Source organism: Venturia canescens, chromosome 11 (genome assembly GCF_019457755.1).
Source record: "Venturia canescens isolate UGA chromosome 11, ASM1945775v1, whole genome shotgun sequence".
NCBI classification, from domain to species: domain Eukaryota; kingdom Metazoa; phylum Arthropoda; class Insecta; order Hymenoptera; family Ichneumonidae; genus Venturia; species Venturia canescens.
In genome coordinates, this window is record NC_057431.1 from 11,454,479 (window position 1) to 11,477,945 (window position 23,467).

The window sequence follows — 23,467 nt, forward strand, 5'->3', positions numbered from 1 at the left end:
GACTAAATTCGACTGAGAATGAATCTCCATTGAATATGATGAAATATTTTTCAATTTAAATCTTGATATGGCTTCAACAGGGCTACCCAAAAAGATTGACTTATTGACCTCACGAGGCCCTAGTTTAAGGGTGAATATTCGCTATCCAAGATTGCGCGATGATATTTTTGGTAGGCAAAAATGAATACGTACTGGATAGATTTGCAAAATTTCGACGCTAGTTACCGTGCAGTTTAGCAGCAAATTAATTATTGAATATCGACTTTTTTCTGACACTTGTCACTCCGGCATATGAAAGCCGAACACACATCAAAAGTTATTGAATTTTTTCGTTAGTTATATCCAAGATTTCGCAAAAAAAAAATCGATCGTTGTATTTCGTGGATATTCAAGAATACATGAGTATTTTAGTTTTTAAACCTTACCATTGAAAATCGGCTGAAATATGAAAAAATATCTGATAAGAAATCATTCGGATTAGACGACAAATGGATCAGTAACGTTTGACAACGCTGCATTCAATATACGTTCGCACGTGACGTCGGTTCGACCTTTTGTTCATATTTTGTCGTTCGTTAGCTTCGCCACGTTTTTTTGTAAATTTTTACAAAACGACGATTTTTATCCCGGTAAACTTTTTGATCGTTCATTTTTTCATTTTCCTCCACTGCAATACTACTTTGGGCAGTAAATTCATTTCATAACCTATGAAATTTGTAAACAAAACTGACAGCGTAAGTAACATCAACAGTAGCTGCTGCACCACGCTAGTCAAAATGAACTCTTAAAACGTTTTTTAAATAATAAAATTGTATAAAAATGTTGGCTCTTTACCATGTATATTTGTAAAATAATAAAATTAAAATAATAAAATTAAAATCGTGATACTCGCCTTTCGGGAGCCCGATCAGGCTTCCGAATTAAGGCCCCAAGTACGTTAGGGAAAACTGATCGGGGTCTCATCGCAGCTTCTACCAAATCGTCGCACAAATTGTTGCAAACGAGTTTTCATAAGGAGATCAGATTAATCAAAGCCGAAATAAGATATTTCGGAGCCCGAAAGATCCACCGAACAAGGAACGGAGGCAAGGTTGGAGGGGGCAAAAGTAATTGAAAGCAAAATTCCTCAATTTTTCCCACGTCGAATAATTCCGTTCGTGATCCATTCATTTTCCAATTACGTGAAATTATAATAGCGTTGAAATTTCTTAATGAAAATACATCGCGGAAGGGATTAATGGGAATTAGCTTGAGCACCGAATGAACGTCAGCCCATCGTGTTTACGGATGTTTGCGAGTGACACGAGAGATCGAGATTGAGGGAAGAGATGAAAGCAGGGAACAAAGTTGGCGGAACGATCTGAAGAAGGGGCCTGAGGAAAATGCTGTAACTTGGTGTGTTCGCTACTTTATTCCCTCATTCTTGACTCGTGGTTTACACGACGAGAAAAAGAGCTTTAAAGTCCCGGTAGCAATGTGCACGAGCAAAGCGAGAGGCTGGGGAGAATCTTCTCATCCGAGAGTCGAGGCACGCGCGACTACCGGCACGCACTCTTCTCGCGTGTCTAACATTCAGCGGCGCGGAGAAGCTGAAGCAGAAGCTACATTTATTCATTTATACGCGCCCGTATATTAAGGTGTATGGCTCATTTAGCGGCAATTTGACGATATTTTTTTAAAGATGGGTCCACCCAACGAAATTCAGTTCGATGAAGAAAAATCTGGCAAACTGGACAACTCTTTCGTTAGCTATTAAATTGTTTGTTAAATTCGTCTCGTAAGGTGTGACGAATTTTTTGATTATCCGGTTAGGAATGCGACAGAGAACGAGGATCGACAAAAGTAAACATTTTTTCATGCAGAAGGGGCTTGAGTTGGGAACGAGTTTTTTAAATTACTTGTGACCATCCAATAATCAATGTTCGAAGAAATCAAACCAGACATCTGAATGCCGATTAATTTTATGAAGTTTAAGGTAGATCGTGCCCGTAGGATCGTATTTTAAGGGTGTCTAAATTGGGTCGATTTTTATTTCCTAATTAAAGATATTGTTACATAGAGGATCGATTTTGGATTATTCGTTTCTCTTGGTTGATGAAAAATATTGGTGGTTCTTTCATGTGAAAAAATTCGATGGAAATTTAATGGGGTATTTAGATTAAATTCACACTTGTCAATAAATAGGTGTTTATTTCGAACAAATTACAGACTCATGATCTCAAACAAACATTAAACTCATAAATTTCAACAAGGTCTCACAAAATCGACAAACAACTCCAACTATAGAATTTTGTGAGACGACTAATACGAACGGATGTATTATTCGTAGTTTGATAATTGTGCATGTGGATATCGCTAACCAATTAAGTAAATAATTGAAACAGAAAGGATTACCTGATCTGTGTAGATAATGACTAATAATTGTCATTTTTCACCGTAACTTTTTTAAGCAAACCATTGAATAGTCAACTGCGTAGTCATTTCAATAGGGTATTTTACACCATGTAAAAAAATATATAAAAATACATGATTATGATAGATTTCGTAAAAAGTAAACGAGAAACGTCAATATTTATTCATAAAAGTGCAATGTAAATTTTATAATTCCATTTTAAAAATCGTCTTTTTTCAAATGTCGAAAACGCCATCCGCCATTGGATCCCAACGTGACGTCACTCCGATAGTAAACAATCTAGATTCTTATTGTGGGCTCTGTGTTATTTTGAAATTTTACAAGTTATTATGCGCGTTTGTGGACTTTTATCATTCGCATTTGATTAAAATCGCATTATGGAAAACGGGTTTGTGAAAGCAGATAGTACAAATCTACCAATGATAAATATGTCGATGGTGGCGATGAATACACTATTTTTGTGACATTTTTACACTTGTATTATTGCATTCAGGCACGAGACACCAATGATATACCACTATAACTCATTATTTTTACAAATCTTATTACTTGGTTTACTAACGGAGTGACGTCACAAACCGAAAAAACATGGCGGCTAGCGTTTCCGCGCGAAAATTGAAAATCATAAATAAAAAATAGTTTTCGCAAGACAGTTTTCGGTCTTATAAAATTGAAATAAAAATTTTACTGGTTTATTACGATTTATGTAATATAAATTTTTTATGTAATCAACATGAACCAAAAAAAACAAAACCCATCAACATCGTAGTAGTTCAGTATTTTCTTATTTTCCAATTTCATATGTTTCAACAATCATAATTTTTGGCAAAATTCACATTACAGAATTCACCGTCGATTATATAGAAAATTAAATATTCATTTGAGCATTTTGAACAGATATCATCACTTTAAATTAATGTCAAAGATATTAATTCGTAATTGTTAATACATTTTTTCAACTTATTTTTTGGCGAATGAAATTACAAGCCATTAATTGAACTTATACTATAGTTTTTATGTAAAAAATCGCTTTGTAAAGCGCAAAGGGAAATGGATAAAGAAAAAAGTATTAATAAAAAGGCCGAAGATTGTAAGAAGAGTGGCCGAAACGAAGAAGAAACAAAAGCAATAAATGTGAGGCCGCACGCATTCAACCAATTTTGTTCAATTTTTAACGTAATCCTTCATTGTTATTGTACACGTTTTTCATAAACTTCTTAAGAAGCCTTTTTTCGTTATATGAAAAGATAAACGATTTTTTACGTATACTGTGCATTTTTCTTCACATCTAATCACACTTTAATCTAAATAACCAATAAGACGAGCCCTTTAAAATGTGACATACGCCTGAGTCGACTCAGCGTTTAAGCTCTGTGTAAATTTCAAGACTTTATTAATAAAATCGTTCCCTGCACGAACTACCTTAAACCGAATGCAATTAACAGTGCAAAATAATAATTTCTCTCCAATTCAGTAGACAATAAAAAGTAAATTTGAAACAAAACCATTCCACAAAATGTTCCGTAAAGTGTGTTAACGCACGAAAAATTTAAGGCGCAGGCAAGTTTTCATTCTCCTCGGAAAGAGCCGTGCGAAAAAATGCTTCGCATCGTTCCCAGCTCTGCATCATCCGCCGACAGATAATAGGGCGCAAGTAACATGATTTAACATTTCGAGTGAGCAGCGTCGGGCTCTTTTCATTATACTTTAAGGTGTTGTGTGCAAACGCACACAACGTGTGTGCGAGTCTTAAGTACATAAAATGCACGTACAGGTAAGAGACGAGTACACATAAAGTGTGTGTAGCATCACCTCTCCCATCTTTTGCCCAGTTGCACTTGCTTGACGCCGCACGAGCGAGCACACACGCGGCAGATTGTATCGTCAATGTCTTAACCGCGTTACGCCTCCTCACTTCCACTCGTGCGCCTCTTTTCTGCCTTTCCTTCGAACCGAATGAGCGACGAAGAGAGAGAAACGTTCGGTTCTAACGCGAGAGACTTCTTCCCGTTATCGAAGAGAAGCTTTAAAAAATACAAAAATTACAAAATTTCGAAGAAAAGAAACAATTTTTTCTTCATTTTTCCGGCTCAATTGTTTCGGGATAAAAGAATTTCGAAATTATCAAACAAGTTGCAAGTTTTCATCGATTAAGCTCGTGATAGAAGAATTTTAATCAGAATTGCCAAAACGGAGCTTCCGTTTCATTCGTCAAACAGCTCTTTTGCATAGTTTTTCTGGCGAATTACCTGGTTCGGTCAAATTACTTCGGAATTGAACCTGCTTCAGTGATTTCTCTGCTTTTTCGTCTTTATCGACACAACTAAACTCGATTGCTCACTTAAAGTTTTCTCACTTAAAAATGTCCACCAAAAGAATGGTCCGAAGACAGTCACGACCGAATCGAATGATAAATTTAACCACTTTTTTTTACTAGTTTGAGGATCGAGCCACTAATTAGCACGCGAGTCTGAAAACTGACTCCAAGCCCAAACTCCTCGATGTTTCAAAATACGTAATAAATAGGAAAAAAGTTAATATTAAAAAACCGAAAACACTAAAAAAACATCAATTTTTCCGAATTTGGTGCGAATCACACAAATAAATTGCACATGCAAATCGTCCATTCAATGAATTATCTAATTTAATAATCTTTGCCTCGTGCAATAAATGACTTCGTGAAGCGAGTATTGGAGAGGAAATATTCGCAGCGAATGATGAGTCATTCACAGAGTCGCATTTGAAAGTTACTCAACGAATGATTTCTGGTCAAGGATGAAAGATATTCGTTAAGGGGGGGGGTAAGGTCAAATCATACGAAAAAAGCCATGTTTTTGTGAATTTTTTACTGACGACACAGTAAAAATATCTTTACTTAACCAGTGGTACATTGAAGTTTGATATTTGGAGAACATCTTCTCAAATTTTCCGAAAAAAAATATTATAAAATACGGCAATGGCAGCAATTTTTCGGACGTATCTCCGAAAAAAGTAGGTTTGCGGTGCCCCTCGTAACTCGCCGCTGTAATCCTCGCTAACTCGTAATCCGAAATCAAAAAATTAAAATTCATTCGTTAGATAATAGTTTTCCCCAGGTAACGCTGCGAGGGTTTTTCGAATTTCGAATTTTTCAATTTTTCCGTCCACTTTGAAGGGAAAATCACCATTTTTTGAGAAAAAATCGGCTAATTTCTTATTGCAAAATGAAAATTATTAACAAAAAAAAAAAAAACTCTCCAGCCTTACCTAGGGAAAACTATTATCTAACGAATGAATTTTAATTCTTTGATTTCAGATGATCCAGCGGCGAGTTACGACTTTGAAAACGTGAATTGTTGGAAAAACGCTTCAAAGTTTTAAACACCAGATATTATTATGCATTTAATTTCAAAAATAAAAAAAAATTGAAAAAGAAAATTAAATACCTTACCCCCCCCCCCCCCCCTTAATTTGTATACGAAAATCTTGTTAACGCGGGGGAGCATTGAAATAAAAAAGTAAGAAAATTGGGTGGCCACGCAGTTGTTTAAAAAGCAGCAGGAGAGCAGCAGGTTCTCCTGCTGGTTCGTACGGTTCTCGAGCACATATTAGCGGCATCGATGATGGCGAGCCGGGGCACGCACTCCAAAGTGGTGGCACCTGCTGAGCTTCTCGCCTCCTTCTCTTCCGCGCAGGCTACTTCGTGACATCGAGAGCTGTAGGCCAAGGTCCGGTGACCTCACTTCCTTCCTTCTTACTTGCGGCTCTCCCGGTGTTTCAAATATCGAGCGTGCCTTACGCTACATTGACACCAAAATTTCTACATAATCGTATCCAGGAAGTATGAATTCAATATCCGAAGGCTCGTGGGCGCCTTCGAATGGATTTTCTGTTCGGAGATCCATTTGGGAAGTGGCTCGAAAACATATCTTGAGACTGGGAGAAACACCGATTTTTCTTCGATCGAAATGCTCGGGAAAATGGTTGGGCAAGTTTTGAAAAATCGTCAACGAAAATCGTAATCAGATTTACCGTGATTTAGTATTTTTTAACGATTTTATCGATAAACTCGATTTTTAAGAATTTCCTCGATTTTCCCTCACCGATTTTTATCGATTTATTCAACTTTTTAATCGAATCTAATAACATTTCGGAACTCCCCGCCCCTTTCAAACCACTTCCGACAATGAATTGACCCGCTTCGATCGAAGTTCGAACACACCGCCTCTTCACAAAAAACTGCTTTACCGAAAACCGCGAAGAAGCAGGAAATCTTCTAAATCTATGTCGATTCATGATCGGAAGCAAGTGCGAGGAGGATCCCCGAGTATTTGATAGCTTGAGTTGAGCCAATAGAGTCGAATCAACATCGACCACCTGTGGAGGCTTTTAAATTCGAGTAACATATATTCGTAAATAAAGGAGTCATTGGTGTCTCGTGGCTTTGGTGGGCATCCGGGATCGTCGAGCGTCACCTGGGACCCGTCCGGGTCGCCACTTCCTCACCGCTCGCACCCTTTTTTCCGGGCGGCTTGAGCCACGAACGCATAAATAATCAACACATGTCCAGCGCTGAGGAGCGAGGGGCCCAAGTCCGCGGACGTTTTCTCCCACTTACGACTTTTTTCGGTTTCGTCGAGGCCTCCCTTCACCTTCGTTTTTCAATGCATACAGCTATTTTAGACTCCCCTGTGTCTTATCCGTGTGCCCCCAGCCGTGAATTCCACCAACCCTGCTCGTTGACAACGCGAAGGCATAACAATACACGAGCGCCCGCGTTCCTCGAGTTCCGCAGCAGGTGAGCCCCCCTCGATCGACCAGGCGAGACCACCGCGCACGTTACGTAAAACAACCCCCTTATTCTGAGGCCCCTTCGAGCGGAGCCTTTCCCGCCAAAATTCCTGCAAGCGGTTCGACATTGAATGTGCTGCCAGGGATAATCGAGGCGGAAATCAACTATCGTGGGTGGCAAAATTCATGATTATCTTTGGAGATATAAAAAGTCAAATTGAGGAGGGGAATTTTTACATTTTTTCTTCGAAAATTGTTGAATTTTTGTAATATTCTTTTGGAAACGCGAAAAATTTTAGTTGACAGAAAAAAGTTGCTCAGGATTTCGTTTAATAATTTATCAATTTTTTTTTTCTCACTGTTTCAATAAATATTACATGGTTTTGGCAAACAACTTTATTTTATTTGTGTTAATTAACAAATAGAAATAATGAAGTATGAAGAAAGAAGGTATATAATTGTGGAGTGATAAAATAAATATGAGCGAAACGAGGTTAAACGAAAAGCAAGATGAATCAAGTTTACATTAAAATCCGTGCCACACTGATGATCATATTCAATTCTCAATCAAGTAAATTGAAGACACGGAGATTAATCGGGGGTTTGCTTGGTGTCTTCAAATCATGTTTTTATAAAACAATTACAAAAACTATCACTACTAGATATTAGAAAATTTAATGAGACAAATAACTTGAGACTTTCAGCCAAAAAAATTATATAAATAAAAAACAATTGAAAAAATTTTATTAAAATATTTAAAAAAGTATAAATCAGAAAAAAAATCATATTAAGAAAAATAAACATTTTTTTTTATATAATTCATATTTGAAATTAAATTATATATTGTAGTTTTGAAATTTTCAATGGGACTAGAGAAAGCGCTTTTCTCTATTCAGAAAGTTTTTTTTTTGTTTTCCTCGGATACGAAACGAGGTTCGTCGCGTTGCTTGTGATTCGAAAAAGCATCTGAACTTTTTTTTGCTCTTTTCATGATCAAAGAAACGAATGAAAAATTTATTCTCGTAATTATTGAAATAATGTGTAACTTATTTGTTGTGATCGAGAAATTTTTAATATTACGATAGAGATTAAGACACTTTCGTAGTAAAATCGTCAAGCAAAATGTGACAACAGCCATTTTCTATTTATATCCGTATGCATATCTATATTTTAAGGAGGAACATCAGCTTGAGAAAAGTGGTGATAGCTCAATGAAACTTTTAGAATACATTTTTGGATATATTTTCTATAGCCTCTCCAATTTTTAATTCATTTCATTCAGCCATTTTTTAGTAAATCATTTCCACCAAACTTGGAATATTCAACACCTACGCATAGGAAATAACTCCACAGACCCCATCTTTTCATACGCAAAAAGAAATGAAAAATCGTGATTGTTTAGAAAAAAAGTACTGTTCCACAGTTTGAACTCTAAAGAACATGTGTGCAAAATTCGAGGTCGTTTAATTCTGCCATTTTTTAAATATATATCACATAAATTCCACCCAAAAATGCGACGTTTTTTTGGGGGTTAATCCCGTATAAATAAAGCAAACAGGGTTTACATAACCGAGATAATTTAGATAAAAACAATGAAATTCGTATTTACGTAACCTCCCTTTACGTGAAGCTGATATTCCTCCTTAAACCGACTGGCTCAAGGTGTTTTCAAACCTTCCACAGTTTATGTCGTTATTACTCTCGTTAGCCTCATAAATAAGCGTTTTTCTTTTCCCATTCCCGCGATGTTTAAAAACATTCTATTTTCTTATTCTCGCGTTTTTGGCTCTGAAGTTGGCCGGATTTTATTTCATTAAATCCAAATGGTCGCACAGGAAGTGTGCCTGCCACAAGAGCCTGTGAATACCCCTTAAAAAATGCGATTTTCGTGAATTATTTTCTCGACAACTAGACCCGTAGATTCTATAATAATTGTGAGAGTAGATTTTTAACATTTTTAGCAAACTTTTTCAAACACTGTCAATCGAACGAATGTTGTCTGGGGAATGGAAAAAAAAGTTTTTTTCTCAAGTCCATAGCCAAGTGGAGGATTGGAATTTCGTGCATTGAAAAACGAGCCAAAGTTTTTGAAAGAGAGAGTAAAAAAGACTAAAAAGAGACAGGAATAAAGAAATGTTGAGCGAGGCTCTCGCGTCTGGCAGGTATATTCAGGAGGTTCGCCATGCAGCGTCGAAGCAAAGTGTGATGCGCTACGGACGAATATAAAAAAAGAGAGTAGAACCGAGGACCGAAGTAATCCGTAAGAGCGGAGATAATAATAATGCCAAGAATGTATAGAAAACAGGCTATTTATCGGAGGTTGAAAAAGGTAAAGAGTGGTAAAGCCAGGAGAGAAAATAAGTATAAAAAAGAACAACTACCGATCGGTTTGGTTTTCGGTACTGCAATTTACGTGCCAGATCCGAATTCGCGCAAACACTATCAAATTGGCGTTAAGCTGTGGATTTAAAAAAGAATTAACGCCAGAGAATATTGCCACGAGGCTTACAAATCGACAAAATATCCCGAAGATTATCGTCGCTGCGATGCCATTTATTTATATATTCGTCGAGAGTATCGCGATCTTTCGATTCGGAAATCTCTCGATCGTGGCGAGCCAGTCCATAAAAAGGGAGAGAGAGAGAGAGATAAGTGAAAGAAAAACTGGAAGAGGCCTCGATCCTTCGTGCAAACAACGAAGAAAAGTAATAAAATAAAGACAAACGAAGGAGAGAAAGCCCGGTGTAAGAGGAGCAATGCATGCACGCTAAGATTCCTGAGAAACAAAAGGGCCGAAATGCCACTCTTCTCGACGAATCTCACCGCACATCGAAGTCTCTTTCTCTCCTAATGGATCAAGCATCCATTCAACGTTGAGCTCGCTAGGGGAAGGGCCGACGACGCTGAGTAGTTCAAAGGAGGAAGTCGCGATCCGCTAATCCGAGAATCTTGAGTTCGCGACCTGAATAATAACACAATATATTAGTGTAATGTACCAAAGTGGCGCTCGACAGATGAATATCTCGATGGGCCTTTTTCCTCTTATATACGATCCCCATACGTGTATGCAACAGAATAAACCCACCGTTTAAAAATAAATGCACAAGAGAAGTTCGACTCCAAATCGCTTGACCTTTGAACCTCGAGATCCTCTGATTCAACCACGATTAGTATTCTCTCTATTTCGAAAAAATAGTCCGAAACCTCGGAAGTGGACGTGACCACGAAAATCTTGGATTTTAGTACAATCGCTTTATTCTTATCAGTGTTTAAGGCAGAGGCCAATTTAACAGAACAGGCTTCGTCGAAAATTTACGTAAAGCTGGATCGGTGGGTGCTCGACTCACGAAATCCTTTTTGTCGCGTACGGAATTTTACGAAAATATGGGAAAAGCGATCGACTCAAAATTTTGATGAGACTTTAAGTTCGTGTTGGGGAAAAAAAATGTTAAAATTCCAAGTGAATTTTGAGGTTTTGCGACTCGTCCGAAAACTCTTTGAAATCGAGTTCCACAGTTTCTATAAATTCTGCACACGGTGATATTGAAAGGGTTTAAATTATTGTCACACGAATAAAACTCGGAGGAAACGGGGCGAAAGTTCGAAATTTTCACAGAGCGTAAGCTTTCGTGAGAGCGTATGAAACATTTTTTAAAAATACGCAGAAAAAAATTGTACATTGAATATTTTTGCATTATTGCAGAATTAATGTAAATTCATGAAATTTAAAAAATATTCCTGAAATATAAAAAATTCGTTGTCATAAAAATCTACAAATTTGTCCTACAAAAATTGTTTGCGTTTAATCTTTGTAAATAAATGTTTACAGAGCTCAAAAAGTGTCACGAAAACGAATGAATTTGCGCTGAAATGAAAACCGAAAAATTTCCTTCCCGTTGACAAAAGCTCCACCGCAAATATCAGCAAACGTTAAAGGTTTTCTCAAATTTCTCTTTTTCTTCGTAACCGTTATTACGACTTTTTCTTTCCCTCCGATTCGTCGTTCTGCGAGAATTTTAAAAATGCTATTTTTTCGAGTCCAACCAAGTAGAATTCCGTGTTTGGAAATATTTCATCGTGAGCTCTGTAAATATCGCGAAACTACGAATCAGCCGTCAAATAAAAATTTCAGTCGTTAAATTTTATTTGTCGAATTTTGTGTACTCTTAGAGCCGAAAAATGTAGAGAGAGAGAGAGAGAAGGAGCATAATGGAATGCTCGCTGCATACACGCTGCGCACTCTGCTCGTGTGTCACGACGGGTGTACAAACTTTGGACACCAATATATATTTTTTTCTCACCTCCTTCTCCCCGTCTCTCTTTCTCTCGCGTCCACTTTCCCGCATATTCGGCCAGAGACACACGCGCGAATGTCCGAACCGCGAGTTACGTTCCTACCAAATTTTTGTGTTCGTACACACGTAATACCTACCGCGTGTACGCCTCTCCATTTTTTCGAGACACGGGACATTCCTCGCGGATCTAAACCCGCCGGAATTTGTCGACGGAACCGATGCTGTTGGAAGGTGGAAAAAATGATTTCCGAGCTCTTTTTATATCGCGTTTTAATAAATGGTGCTTCCGCTGAACCGGTCCGAAATTTCGCCCGAATTTTCCGAAAATTGAGACGCCGAGTCTCGGCGGTAAATTGGGGACGCCGAAACTCGTGCCGAGACTCGAAAAACGCCGGATTTTGTGGCGATCGCTCGTTGGAGCAGGCGAAAAGAATTTTGGAGCATCGTCGATAAAACACGTTGCACTTCGACCAAGAAGAATTCATCTTCGACAAAACGACCCATACAAATGTGCTAAAAAAAGAGATAAAAGGCCGAGAGAACGAGGAGCAGCGGGAATGGCATCGGTGACGGGAGAATTGGCGCCGGGAACACGTCGCGGGTGTCAGGATTTATCACCTCTCGCTCGTCGTCGTCCTCGGGCACACGAGGATACCCCGTGGTTTTTTCAGGATTCACGTTCATCGGTCCATCTACCGGGGATCCATTGGTATACGGGGGCCTTTAACGCCGTTTCACCGGAGATCGATGTACGTCCTCGTTTCCTTCGACCCGGCCCCAGAGATTCGCCCCGCGTCAGGCACCTAAATAAAAATTCCGATTTTGCAATTCCCCGCGTTTATGTTCGACTCCGAGACGTCCCGCGCCGAAGAAAAATGTCTTTTCGTGGCCCAGCTGAGTCCATCAAATTCATTGACGAAATTTCCAAGTAAATTGAGTTTTTATAGATTTTATTGGACAGTTTTAGAAAATTTATCTCAACGATTTTCCTAACTTTCCTAACATTTCTTCTTAAAACGATTTTGCACTAAAAATAAATCGGATTTCAGGCTTATTCGTCGACCCACAAAACTTCGGAGTGAAAAAATAGAAAGCGTTGAATTCCATTTTTAATAAAAATCCAAACTTTTGCAGACTTCAGACTTTTTGAAAATGTTTATATTTTTCGATGTTGAAATAAGCTTTTGGAATTTCTAGAAAAAGACTCTAAAAATTGTGCAATTCTTTGAAATACAGCTGAATCTGTAAGAGAAATAAGAGCAATCAAAAGAATTGCGAAATTATGAAATGAGAGAATTTCGTTGGCTTCGAAAGATGCAAATTTTGATAGAATTTTGAAATAATTTTTATGAAGGTTTCCGAATGCTCGAGGGGGGTTGTGGCAAGCACAATTTTCATACGAGCTAAGCACGAGGGTCACAGTAAATATACATAGAAAATAGGGAAGTCCCAGCAGTGAATGTGAACTTTTTCCGAAAAGCCTAATAAAGGGCACGTGGTCACAGTTCCTCCAAAGGTACTTTATCCAGAGCCCTGGCAGGTAATTTTAAAACCAACAGGTAGCACCGGAGTGTACGAAGAACCGTACACAGCCACGTTGCTGCATGTACATTTTTTACCTACGTGCATGTATGTTCCTTTCCGATGTTTTTATAAAGCAGGAAAGTAATATTTTGTCGTTCCCATCGACTGGGCTTCGAAATACGACTCACCTGCTACCGGTACGGTACGAACCTCAGCCATGCCTCTACGGTGTTTCCTTTCCAGCCACGTTTTTTTTACTCATTTTGTACGTGGATGAAATTGTGAAAAAAATCCACTAAAAAATTCAATGATTTCCGATTTAGTCGAAATCAGCGTGAAGCTTGTCAATTACGTTTTCGAATTTCGGGTGCCTTTTCGCCTCTTTTCAAATTTCAACGACTTCAATAACGCAATGCTCGAAATTTTTATCACGCTGATGCACAATGCTGCGGAAATTGGGAAAAAAGATGGACAATTTAGCGTTGAATATTTTCGATTTTTTAATCTTTGAATCTTTGAACTTTGATTTTTGAAAAAAAAAATGTTGATTTTTACTTTTTATTGACTTCTGAACTGCCATTTTGCAATCGAAATTTTTGAAGTGCAGTCACATGCTCTATGAGCTTTATAGAAATCACTGTGAAACTGAAGTTTTTTCGCACTGGAACTACAAAAGAGCCAGAATAAGGGAAAAACAGAAAAATTGGATTCGTGCTAATTTCTATCAACGCGCAGTTGAATACACTTTCGAATCATTTAAAATTGTTTAAAATAGTTATTAAATAATAAAGAGTAAAAAAAAGAATAGATAGAAATGTTCATTGCCTACTGATGCTAAATATTTCCCAAACGCACACACAACCTGAACGGTGAACCAAATACCGAAACCTGAGAGGAGGCCTCGATGCTTCGGTAGTTTCCTAGGTAACGAGGACAACACAATTTTTGTCTCGGGGGAGAAAGAAAAAATCAGGGGTAGAGAGAAGATCATCGATAGACAAAGAACGAGATTAATTGAGAAAAATAAGGAAATCACAATTCCTGGTATATTCCTATTGGTTCAGTTTTTTATTTCATGATCCTCATAATCAAGGTTAGTTTACGACTTATTAATTTAACTCAACTATAGAATGTAAGGTGCAAGACATAGATAAATCTCAGCTCACATGATTGTATCCATCTCAATGTCGAACCTCTATCTCACCGTGTGAGTCCTGTCTTGCACATCTCGTCATCTCAAATTTCGTAATTCTCTCTCAATCTCAAAATTGAATGTGAATTATTCTCCTCGAATTTCCTCTTCGATTCTCAGTGTTCGATCACATGAAATCATGTTTCTTCAATAATCGGTACGGATCAATAATATAATTTTTTCCAGGGATTACTAAATGAGCGATTCTAAGTTCCACACATACATTGAAAAAAAATATTGACCGAGTCAAATTTCGTTTCTGTCAAGACAGATCCAAATAATTTGTAAATGCTGGAATAAATTATTAGTGAAATTAACGAAGATTTGGTTAACAAATTCGTGTTGATATGACAAAATTCTATCAAAATTAACTATTTTATTGGAGCATCTTAACAATTTTTTTCTTTTAGGCAATTCGTTGATTGAGATTTAAAGGGATTTTTGTTGAATCACCACTAAAAAGTGTGCGTGAGCAAATAAATATAACCACAATTGTTCGGACGCAATAACTTGGGTTCTCTGATTCGATTTATCTGCTCATAAATGAAATTCGACTCATCAAATTTTCGTCCAAAAAAGTGACGTAATTACCATTAAAAAATGTTTTCTCCATATAAAAGCATCCGTCAAAATATTTCGGTACAATTTTCACAAAGTATTTTGCGAAATTCCCCACTTTCAAGTGTATCTGCCAAACCGAAGGTTTCGGTATTTTCAAGATGAGCAAATTGCCCTGCGGATGGAATAGTGCCAAGCATATGGTAAGGTTTGAGAAAACTGAAGACGTCGAGACGAAAAGGAGGCACGAACCTGTGAGAGTTTTTCAGCCTCTTCTGATCTCTTTTCTCTCTGTCTGTGGCACATATTTTCACTCGATGAAGGAACTCACGTGGTCTCGTTTCCCCTGTGAACAGGCCACGAGAAAATCGTGATTTATGCATCATCACGTACGCAAGATTGTAAAAATCTTTCGTCCAATGACACGTGGGTTTCTACATATCAAATGTTGGAGCATCAAATGTCAAAAATCTTTAACAATTAAAAAACTTTTCACATGCAAATTCGTTTATTCAACATTTTTGTTATTCAGCTATTTTATCGAATTCTTTCTCAATGGAGCCAATTGTGATCAATCGTTTTTTGTCATAGAGAGAGAGAGAGAGAGAGAGAGAGAGAGAGAGAGAGAGAATTCAATGAGCATTGCACGAAAATAATGAAAAGGTAAAAATGAATTTTAAGGGGGGATCCTGCTTTGGACAGTCAAAAAGATCGATTGTTTTCAAGAATTTTTTTAGGATAGACAGAAATAACTCAGCATAGCCAACTTTTCGATATAGTTTCAAGATTATTTCAATAATCTAAAAACATTTTTTTCATGTGAGAAATATTAATTTGTACATGGTTCATGCACAAAGTCTGATTGTCAAAGTTTCTCAGCTGCGTACAACGTGGAGATCGTAATTATTGTTTGAAACGAAAATTCCAAATTTTTTTCCATTTTCATGTATTTTCCTTCCATACGAACCTATAAAAATCCGAAAAAATTGACAAGTTCTATATTTACAGTACGTTGAAGTGATATTCTTCTTCGTTAGAAGCTTTTTTTTCAAACTCCCTAAAAATGTAGAATTACGCGAATTTTTCGGTTTTTTATAGGTTCATATGGAAGAAAAATATATGAAAATGGAAAAAAAATTTGGAATTTTCGTTGCAGACAATAATTACGGTCTTCATATCGTACGGACTTATTTCCGTCTATCCTGAAAACTCCAAGGGCATTTGGAGATGTTCACAGTGAAAAATGAAAATTTTCACAAAAATGAAATCACATATTTTCAATAATATATAGCAAAAAAATTGATCCTATTTTCATGAAAATTTACACTCCGCACTGTGGAAATTTGGGAAATTTCAAGCATTTACCCAATTTCTATTCTTCTAACGTTTACTTTTTCGTCATCTATCTCCATGTAAAAAGTTTATTAAATTTCAGTTGAAACCGATGAATGAGCGATGAATGAAAAGCAAGACTGATTAATAAGGGTACACTTGTTCCGGGGGTTCTCGAAACCTTCGATTTATCTGGGGATTCCACAAATGTAAATCCACACAAAAGAGCTCGAGTAGAACAATGGAGGCACTGGTAAGAAGGTGTGAAGGAAAAAAACCCAGGCGGTCACCAGCAACGCCACCAGCGAGGTCTCATTGATCCAGCAAAAGGGGCTCTAAACTCTAAATAGGGGATATAAAGAGAGCGACTGGTGGCAAGGAATAGTCGAGTAAGAAAAACTTGGGGAAAGACCAGAAAGGGTCATCATCATCGTCTTCGGTCTTTCCAGAGTTTTAACGACGACCCTTAAGGTGCTTTTCTCCATTGTTGTGGCACGTAGTAGTGGAACGTGTGCCCAGCAATTTGTTGCTGGTGGTTTCGAACCAAAATTTCATTAATTCATTCGCGTTGGCACTCCTCGACACTTTGGAAATTTGAAAATTTTTCTTCATCTTCTAAAATGTTCACCAAACAAAAATTTTTTTCAAATTGAAAAAAAAAAAGAAACATTCTCAAATTTCCACTAAATTGTTCGAATCACCGATAAATCAATGAAAATAAAAACTCGTGTAATTCCGATCAATTAATCGAATTTGTCAAAATTTGTTCTCGCGTTCATTAATTCGTCGAGAGACATTCGACGACATTTCTATCATAGCGAATGAACGCACAACAGTCGAAGATCCATGATTTTTTAACTACTCGGCGAAGAACATTTGCAAAATTTTGGTCACTTTTGTATCTGGGAATTCATTGACGGGTCTATAAAAACTTAATGCCTCAACCGAGGGTTTGCTGGTGGCACAATTTTCTTAGTTAAATAGCCACCAGGAACAGAGGTGTGGAATTGGCTGGTGGCGACATTGTCTCGAGTCTGGTGTTCGCGCCCGGAGAAAATTTCCTCCGGGGAAACCCCCCAGTGACCCTCGAAAGCTTCTCAGAGCACTTGCATGGATTGAGGAAAGAGAAAGCGAGGGAGGGACGCGCGGAGATTGCGAGAGTGTGACGAACCGAGTGGCAAGTAGATTAAGGCTCTTTATAAGCTTGGAAATATTGCTCGTCCGAATTGTAATATTTTACGAGTCTTATTTCTGGGCAGCATTGAAAATTTAATGAGAAATAAAACGAGCTCCGTGGACACACGTTTTTCACACGTTTATTCCTCGCCACCGTGCTTTATTCGGGATTCTCCCATGGATTTTATTGACCGAGCGCTCGGAAACATTGAGCTTTAAGGGTGCGGGAAGCCGCGGAAAACGTGAGGAAAGATGAAATTTTGAAAAAAAAAAAAAATAAAATAAAAAAAATTTAAAAAAACATCGAAACTCGGCCTTTAATCGCAAAAGCACTCGCAAACGTCTTTTTCCTCGATAGGCGTTCCCCGGTTCGAGGCTCTTCGACCCCCGGCACACCCGGGAGGGTCAATCGTATGCTAATTGCCAGCCAAAACACAAACGTTTCGGTTCCCGAGTATATATAGACACACGTACACGCCGATATAATAAATATGTATGGCATCTTCGAGGCAAAGTCGAACAACTACTTCACGATCAAGATTATCCATTTTCAAACCATTCTGAAATTTTTAACCTTACGACCGAATGGATTCTTTCGAAAATTTCCATTTTAGACCGCGGAGTCTAGGGATGCATAAATTATCGCGAGGATGGCAAATGAAAAAATCGTTTTCTCGCGAGCGCACATTTTTTTCGGGGTGGGGATCAAATGTTGGAGTGACTAAAATTTCGAACAGCTAAAATCTCGAGTTTATAAACTTCGAATGATAATATGGAGACGGATAGATTCGACTAAGAGCTTTGAATGCCGAAAATAAATAAAGTAGAAACTGCAAGGTTCGAAACACCTTTACATCGAAAATAGAATGTAACAATCGCCCATATAGGACGATTACTAAAATATCGATTTTTCGAAAATTCGACTATCACTCTTTCGATTCATAAATTACTGCAGTCAGCGATATACTGTGAAAATTCACAATTTTGAAAATATAATAACGAAAGACCGAATATAACTGAAGTTGAAATACTGAAACAACAAAAAGTCGAACAGTCAAATAGCGAAATGTTAGAAAGTCGATCGATCAAAATAAAGAAATGCAGTGGAGCTCCAAATATACGCGTGTCACTCACTCACTTACTCAGACCGGTGATCTCCAATTTGAAACATCGCCATTTTGACTTTCGCCTTTTCGAGCTATCGTTATTCTGCATATCTAAGTTTTATAGGCTCGAAAAATTCACTTTCGATTTTTTCCTACTCTATATTCTGGTCTGTCTGTAAAGCAATTACTCTCCATTTTGAATTAGAAAATATGAACTTTTGACATTTACATGGTCTGTTAAAATTGCATTCGAAATGAAAATTATTGAAATATATATTTTCGGGTAAATACGAATTCAAAGAAGGAATTTTTGATTACACACGCAATCTGCTGAATAGTCGATCGGGAATAAGAATTTCGAATTACTTATTTTTCTCCAAAATTTTTCTCCAAACAACTTTTAAAATTTCAAAATATCGACCGTTCTACAATTCAGTTATTCGACATATTGAATCCCACCCTTTTTTCGATTCGTGACTGGCGCGCGTACAAAGTCTCGAATGATTTTCTCAGCCAAAAATGACAATTTTTTAATTCTCTCGGTAAAGGAACAAAAAAATTCAATTTTTACGCTTTCCGTTCGGTCGGAAGTTCAACAACGCGAACGACCGAAATCGTACACTGCGCGTGGGCGTCCTTAAACAAAAGCGATACTTAAGGGGTCTACTCTAATTAGAATTTTCAAAGAATCGAATTGTTTTATTGCATTTTTCGAAAGTCTATATATTTATAAATGTCATACTAAAATTTTGTGAAGTTCTGAGCAGAGCAAGTGTACTTTTGAGCGAAGTTTACTAGGCTCTCTGAGCGCGTTCGTACGGTAGCGCGTACCTGCTTTTGTTTAAACGCGTTTTTCTCAAAATTACGTTTTCCGACGGCTCGTTGAATCTCCGAAACTGTTCAACCGATCCTCGCCAAAATTTCGCCACGTGTTCTTTTTGTGATTACAGCACCGCATGTCATAAGAATTATGAAATTTTGGGTGGAACTATTTATATTTTTTGCAAAGAACGATGAAAAAAAAACGTGCTTTTTCGTAATTTTTAGAAAAATGGCCGCCATTTTGTCATTTTTTGAAAAAACGTTTGACACGCACTATTGAATCTACAAGCATTTTTATTTTTTTCCTCCGATCATCAATTCCAGAGATTTCGCACCGAATTTTGTACAAAAACTGCGTAAAATAAATTAAAAAAAAAAAATTTTGTGAATTTCATTAGTGTATTTTTTATTCCTAACACTTTTTATATCCATATTTATAATCTATACCGGTCAAAAAAAAATCGTGAGTCTTATTGCCCGTCTGATTAGGGTAGACCCCTTAAAAGAGCCCCGAGTTCATGAATTGCCTCCCCGAATTCAACGTTGAAAATTCCCACGAATTCGTTCAAAGGATATGAGAGAAAGAGAAAAAACTCATCGGTGATGTCGTCTCGGAGGAAAAAGGATTTTTTAAAAGCGTATCTAACAGGTCTTTGAACCACGCGATCGCAACATTGAACGCGATGCTGAACTCGGCGAGCCTGGGCTCGGAGAGCCCCGAGACGAAGAAAAGACGAAGATAAAGATGGAAAGAAAAAAGGAGTGCGGGAGGGAGGGAAAGACGAAGAGCCTTAATGCCCCGTTGTCGTTGAATTGTTCTGCATAAATTGATGATGCATGAATGTGAGATCGCGCGCGCGCGCGCGAGAGAACGATGCACGCATCGAGCCACACCATGAACGCCCCCCCCCCCCCCCCGCCGCCCCCTCTGGCTTCCTTTGCATCTTCAGGAAAGATGAAGACGGATACGAGACCTCAAGTCGAAGCTTTATTCTTCAAACCTCCATACACGAAGACCGAGGACACTCAGAAGGGCGTAACTACCAGCGTTCGGCCCACCGCGGACCAAGAATAATGGCTTTTTGTTTATTCCTCCTCGGAGCGAGTGTGTGCTCTTTCGTTCTTTCGTGATGACGCTTAATTATGCAACAGTAGATTACGACAGAGGAAAAGTGAAGTCTAAGGTTGAATTAATGTTTGTCGATGGCGAGGGAAATCTCCCCAACTCTTTTTCGGCTTTTTCGTGCGTTCGTGAACCTGCCTAAGGAATAAAAAGATTTAGGTTCTTTGCTTGCTTCCCGAAAGACCATGGAACGTTGGGAAAAGCCGTTCTGGAATTATGGTCGTTGGAAATAACGTAGAAAAAATAGGCTTCTCGTCTTTTCGATGTGGGGGTAAAGGCAAAAGGTCGTGGGCTTTTTATCCTGAATAACTATTTTAAGGTACTTTGAACTCCGAAATTGGGAAGCAAATTTATGGTTTCGAATCTGAAACGATTTTCAGAAAATTTTTGAAAGGGTGGCTTTTGGGTGGCAGCTTAAAAATTTACGACGGAGAAAAGAATTGCGAGCGACTTTTTATCGCGAAAAAAGTTCAATTTGATCGGTCACTTTTAGAAAGGAAGCCGCATATGGACGTGAGAGTCTCTAGAAATCTTTGTCACTTATCTCGAGTGCTTAGGAACCTCAGACGATTTGTTTTTCTCAGGAAAAATTGGACTCGCTTGAAAAAGGATAATTCAACACGATTGTTAAAAAATAATTTCGTTGCTTAGCAACAAAAATAAATGATGTTTCCAGCATTTGCATTTCGAGATGAACTTTTTTCAAATTGTATGATCCGCTTCGAAATATTGATTCCGCACATTCGAGAACACAAGATTCGAAAACTCGTTATTTCGGCGATCCCCTGATAGAGGAAACACCACGAAACAACAATAGAGCCATAAAAAGTACGAAAAAACAGGATTTCTGTGCTGCGAATGCGTTTATTTCTCATCTCGCTCGTCTGCTCGTCACATGCTCGTGAGTTTCTTACCTGTCGACAGACTCCCTCTCACGTGTGACACATGCGTGGAAGTTCTCGGTTTAAAAGCATGCACCTGCATTAATGAGCTTCATCCGAGCTCATCCCTGCACGGTTTTTCCCTTCTCGCCTCGTCGTCCCACACTTTCGAGCGTTATATTGCGCTGTAACCTCGAGGTGCAATTCCTCGCTCTCACTCTCTTGTAACATACGGAGAGCAGAAGTCGCATGTGCGCACAACTTTGTTCGCAAAGTATGGCCCTGAGAAAAGGGAGAACGATGGACGAGGCACGTCATCTGTATTTTTAAATATTTAAGGATTCACCTGCGCCACACGTGTGCAAACGAAAAAACTTTCGTACCTTGCACACTTCGGAGAGATTTTTCCCACTGATTGAATAAATCATTCTTTTTTATCAAGCCAAAAAATCTCTTCCGGCTCGCATATTCTATTTGAAAAGTACTATTTATTTAATTTCTGAAGCAAAAAAATGGGAATTTTTCCCATTTCCGTTAAAACTTGACGACAACGTTCGTGAAATTAAAAAAAAAAAAAAAAAACAAAAAAATTTCAATAAAATTGAAATTTTTCTGTTCAATACGGTCAATTAAATGTTCGCCCACCCAACAAAATGTTTGTCGTTTGAAAAAAAGTTTCGAATCAATTTTTTTTTCTCAAATATCAAAGTTTTGACATATTTTACCAAATTTCGTGTGGTTTTAGTTTTGTTTTTTTTTTTTTTTTGAAATTTCTTGTGTTCACTTCCGTACAAATTGACGATGTACGAAGAGATGCTGGGCCATTTTTTCATTTTTCTATTTTGAAAGAAATTTTTATCGAATTGTTTAAATTTAATTTGATAAACATAAACTCTGAGGCTTCTATGATCGGTGTTACAATATTTCGACTAATTTTTCGTCAAATTATGGGACATTCGGAGATGCACAATCTCCAACGTGGTGGTGGACGTGATTCACCAGCTTCATATCTCAAAACCTGATTCACTTCTCTCTGTTGAAATTCTTTTTTGTAATATTACAGATTAGAGAAGTGCTGGCGCATGAAAAACTTCGACGTATCGTAATTTGCTTGAAGGGGAGCACGTGCCAATCGTGAGGTTCTACAGTCCGATTCAAAAGAGTGAGACACCTCTGGATTAACATAATTTTGATGTTTTTTTTGTTTCGAGAATCGTCATTTTCGAGTATTTTTGAGCCACTGATCGAAATTATACGAAATTTTTGACTGAATTTCAACAATTCAGCAGAATTAGTCCATATTTTCGATCGAATTTAACGTTCCTCGAGACTGAACTTGAGAGAAACCCTGAAAACATACGCTGAAGTTCAGTGACGAGCGATTCGAAGTTCCAAATTCCATTTTCATTGATTTCGTTCAATTTATTTTCGAGACAGGGTTTTATCTTGAAATTTTTTATTTTTTTATTTAATTGAAAGTTCTTTAAAAATGTTCTCTTTAATTGAATTAAATTACTTTATTAATTAACTAAATTGCTAAAAATAACTAAAAAAAAAAAAATAAAAAATAAGTAAATGCAATTCCATTCAATTGTATTCCAATCGAAACCGGTTGAGAATTGAATAGTTCGAAGCCTCTCGTCCATCGTATTTTATTAAAAGTCACTCAACTGCGTCTCGATTCAGGCCCATTTACAGTGTCGCTACATTAATGAGATCATGCCCACCACACGAGCGTTGAACAACTGAATTTTTTGTCATGATAAGGGATTAGTGCTATTATATTCTCTCAAAATTTATAGATTTAAAAATTAACATAACTAATCAATTAGTCCGTTGTAATTATCAATTATATAAAAAAAATATCATTATTAGTGAAAATTTGACTAGTTAACTTTTTGATTTGGCAATTTTGTTGTTGGTGGAGAGATATATCTACCTTGCCAACGGTAAACTGATAGCTTGTCACTCACACATGACTTGATACACCTAACCAACAATTTATTTGAATTTGAGGTTACGTCATTATTTGTGATTACAAATATTTTTGTTATCACAATATTTGTATAAATATGAACAAAAAACATTTTTCTATTAATTATACCGAGAAAGTATACACGCCTGTACAGTACCGATACACTAATGTAAGCAGGTCACAACTAAACACGATATACGTCGATATACATGTATATAAACAGCTGATAGAGCGGTGTTGCCGATGTCGTACCGAACCTAGTATTCAACGATTCATCGTGAGCGATAATCGTAGTTAATT

General features: G+C 37.5%; 1 long non-coding RNA gene across 1 annotated transcript in view; it reads right to left on the minus strand.

Moving 5' to 3' along the window:
- LOC122418142 (uncharacterized) overlaps nt 1-23,341 on the minus strand; it is a 117,445-nt gene extending 94,104 nt beyond the window's left edge. The window contains exon 1 of the long non-coding RNA XR_006262448.1: nt 23,297-23,341. This is a non-coding gene — a long non-coding RNA (uncharacterized lncRNA). The remainder of the gene's footprint in view (nt 1-23,296) is intronic.
- Between the last annotated feature and the right edge of the window lie 126 nt (nt 23,342-23,467).